This window comes from Perca fluviatilis, chromosome 10, assembly GCF_010015445.1.
Source record: "Perca fluviatilis chromosome 10, GENO_Pfluv_1.0, whole genome shotgun sequence".
NCBI classification, from domain to species: domain Eukaryota; kingdom Metazoa; phylum Chordata; class Actinopteri; order Perciformes; family Percidae; genus Perca; species Perca fluviatilis.
Window position 1 is genome coordinate 5,632,255 of NC_053121.1, and position 4,323 is coordinate 5,636,577.

A 4,323-nucleotide genomic window follows, 5' to 3' on the forward strand; every position below is an offset into this window, starting at 1 on the left:
CTTCATGGCCCAGCCAGGTTTCAGTAAGACAAAATAAATCAATTTTATTGTCTGATATCAACTCGTTTACCAGTACTGCTTTAGAAGACAGAGATCTAATATTTAATAGTCCACATCTAATTTTCCTATTTTGTTCTATTGCAGTAGTTTTAATTCCAATTAGGTTGTTAAGTAACGCATCTTTTGTTTACCTTTGATTTAACCGATCTGAGCCGGGGACAGACACCGTGCTTATTAGACTATGAGTGGGCGACTGCTCCAACGGAGGCACAGAGGGGCGTAGCACTGCACCTCTGATTACTAATATCAAACTTGGGTTGTCATGGTTTATGTCTGATAAACTCGTTCAGATTTTTGATATGAGAGCGGCTCCGTCCCAGGTGGGATGAATGCCGTCTCTCTCAATCGAACCAGGCTTTCCCCAGAAGCCGCCCTCCAGTTATTCACATAGCCCACATCATTAGCTGGGCACCACCCCGACAACCAGCGGTGGAAGGATGACGTCGGCTGTACATTTCATCATTGGTCAGGTTTGGCAGGGGTCCAGAGAAAACTACTGAGTCCGACATTGTCTTTGCGTATGCACAAAGTGACTCAACATTCATTTTAGTGATCTCCGATTCGACCATTACCACCTACGTGAAGTATGATCTTACTGTATTTACGCGGTTCTTTTTAGCCAGCAGCTTTAGATGGGTTTCTATATCGCCCGCTCCAGCCCCGGGGGCACATATGACCGTAGGTAGGCCTACTGTAGCCGCCCGGGGCGCTGGCTTCACATATCGCAGTATAGAGCTCCCAATAACCAGAACTGGCTTCTCAGCGGGTGTATCGCTGAGTAGGGAGAACCTGTTAGAGAGGCAAGACGCTCCGGTTTAGAGCGACCGTCATCATGTGCACTCCCTGGTCTAGATCTAACGCTACGCTTCCCCCGGACAGTCACCCACTTTCGCCCGGCTGCTCGGGGTCTGCCGGGGGACAGCTAGCAGAAGCTACAGAAGCTACAGTATGTTGGCCCGCATTAACTACATGGTGCTGGCTAGCTACGGAAGCATACGATCTGATTCCATGGTGCGGAGCCGTGACTCAAATTCACTAAGCCTTGCCTCCAAAACAGCCGAATATACTACATTTATTACATGTATCGTTATCACTAAAGGAGGCAGAGGAATAGCTAAACATTTGACACACAGAGCAAGAGAGAGCAGGAGAGGGAGAGGAATTAGCCATTGCTAATGGCTAAGCTAAAGTAGCTAACAGTGTTTTAACAATTGTAAATTCAGCGAGTCAGTCGCTGTAAGTGAAGCTAAGTATAAGTGCTTGAGTAAAACAATTGTAATTCAAATGCAATCCAGGCAAATAGCTGCTAATTTAAACAGTGAAGCAGAGTTCAGTAAGTTTTTGCCGGAGCAGCAAACTAGCGTTTGTAACACGGGAACACCGGAAGTGACACAATACGCTCACCTTACACGTCGGCACGTCACGTCTTTGGTCAGTACACCCCTATGTTCACTACTGAACTACTGCAACCTTTTCTATACTGTTATAAAGCTATAGAAAGAATATAAAGTGACACGCAGCTGAGCTTCCATACCGTAGGTCAGACGGCCTATTATTCTGACTGCTAAATAGTCCGTTATCTCTCTTAACACCAAAATACAAATACAACTATCTTTGTGACAATGCCTTTCATCCTATCTATTTTGGCGCACACAAGAACACACACACACATACACGGATATGACTATATAGCTGTCTGAATAACGTCCCGGTGCGGGTTGACAGTTATTCTTGCGCGTGTATCACGCTGTATGTCAATGAGCTTGCACCCCCCATGCGACGGCTCTGATGACACACACGTACTGGTTTCCACTATCTGTTAGAGTGAGTTTACCTACCGAGTCCATCCCAACAAGTTTGAGAGGCTCCGTTACCTGGTAGGAAAAAAAAAGAGGACATGATCATTATATCACTGTGGATGCCATTGTTTCCTTTACCTCTACTGGATTATATTCTCTCTTTTCTTTGATATTGGCTCTCTCAGACTGGCACTGTGGACACTGGGCAATCTAAACAGACAATTTCAAAATGACCAATATGTTGCAAATGAAGTGAAAACTAAAAGCAGGCCTTTGAGCATACAGTATCAGCAGGCATAGTCTTCATGAAATCCCCCAGGATGGCCTGTTAGTGTTACATTCAGAGACAGACTGTCTACATTTGCAAAAATAGACATTTCACTCCGTTGTGCTCCGCCATTGAACCTGAATGTGTGTTCCACCCAGGTTCCACCTCATTATTTTGAAGATACCCACTCACCCACTTGTGAATGTCATCCACCATGCCAGGCCAATAGTAGCAGTTTATAATTGCACTGTGGGTTTTCTCCACTCCAGTGCCCACCGGAATGTCTGGAATGAAGCTCCTCAAATATTTGGTTTCGCTTCGTCCGCGCTGGACACGACTTTGGCAAGGTGATCAGAAGTGTTTCTTTTGCGCCTGCAGATGTAGTAAAGGTCCGCATCTTGAGTTTTGCCATGGCACAGGATCACTGTTTTCTTAAATCCATATATCCTTTATCCTGAAGGTATCGGTTCTTCTCTTAATCTCTCAGCACTGTCTTTTCCCAACACCACAGCGTGTCCAAAAAATCTTCAGTTAAAGTACGAGGCCCTTTTCTTCTATAGCAAGTTGCAATTCCTTGTTGTGAATTATTTAACAAATTTAGCAAAGAGCACCATCGGGTCATAAAAACACTTAATGAATTAGGAATAGAAATGAGAGTACCACAGTCAGAGGTGGGTAGTATCGAGTTACATTTACTCCGTTACATTTACTCAAGTAAGTTTTTGAAAGAATTATACTTCTAGGAGTAGATTTAAATCACTATACTTCTTACTTTTACTTGAGTAGATTTGTGAAGAAGAAACTGTACTCTTACTCCGCTACATTAGGCTACAATGAGCTCGTTACTTTCTCATCACGTGACCATACTCAATCTCAGAGGACGGTTTAGCTTTACAGTCGTAGCAAAACAAAAATGTCCGAATCAACCGTCGGCAATGCAGACACAGAGGAGGAGGAACACCCCTGGCCTCATATTGAAAGCATGTTTACCTTTAGTAAAAGTGCAAAACCGTAGCTACATTATGCAGTGTCTTCTGTGTCTACCAAAACAAACGGACATTTCAGCATTCAAAAACTCAACATCTGACTTGAGGAACCGACGACTTCTTTGCATCCAAGGAGTTGGGAAAATCACAAGTAGGAGAGCTGTAGAGGTACCTTTTTAATGTCTGTCCCCTGCAGGTATGGATCTACTCCACACCTTTCCTCACATCAAGAAGTTGTCACTCAAAGTCAACACAGGTCTTCCTGCATCTGCAGCCTGCGAGAGACTTTTCGTCAAGTGGTTTGGGTTTAACGTGCAATAAACCAATCAGAGCGTCATCTCACATTTCCTTTAAGAGCAGGTGCGCTTTTTCCATGGCGGATTGCTATTATAACGGCGGATGTGCCTGGCGCACGCCAGCGGGAGCTGTCCAAGATGCGGCAAAGTAATAAATGCCCATCTTGACCGGGTGCCGATGTTGCTGCGGCCTCTCGGGCGCATCTTCCCAAGTCTGGAGAGGATTGCTGCAGCCATGGAGCGTGTGCCTCCAAACGCACCACCTGCACCTGTTGTGCCCCTTCCTCCTCCCCCCCACTCCATCTCCGTCCACCCGCTCCACCAGGAGCGCATTGAGTGTTCAATCCCGCCATAGTTCAACATCACGTCTCCTTAAGTCCTCTAATATTTCCTCATTTATGTCATCAACACATCCATGATTCATGGAAATGTTGTGTAAAAGACAACAAGCCACAAAGAATGCTGCGACTTTTTGAGGACTGTACTGTTTCCAAACCTATCCAAACACCTGAAGCGCATTTTCAGTAATATTTTTATTTTTCATGCTACATTATGGCCAAGCATGCGCCCCTAAAATAGCATCTAAATAACGCGCCACTGACTTTAATCCAGGTTTTTCCTGGTCAGTGGCGGAATTGTTTTCTGAAACTGCAAAATAGCACCAGAGAACTTTTGCGAACACGCCTCCTCTTTTCGCTGAACCGCCCCCGGGAGCGCAAATACATTCCCTAATTTACCGACGTGCGTGTGTGGAGGGAAAAGTCCACTGTGCGTCGGGTGCAAAATAGGAATGATACATGCGTCGGTGTACAAAGGCAATTGCGCTGAGTTTAAGATAGGACCCCATGAGTTTATGGGCTCCGTTGTTCTAGTTCTGCCTGCAGAGCCTGGTAAAAAAGTATAAAGGTTTGGAA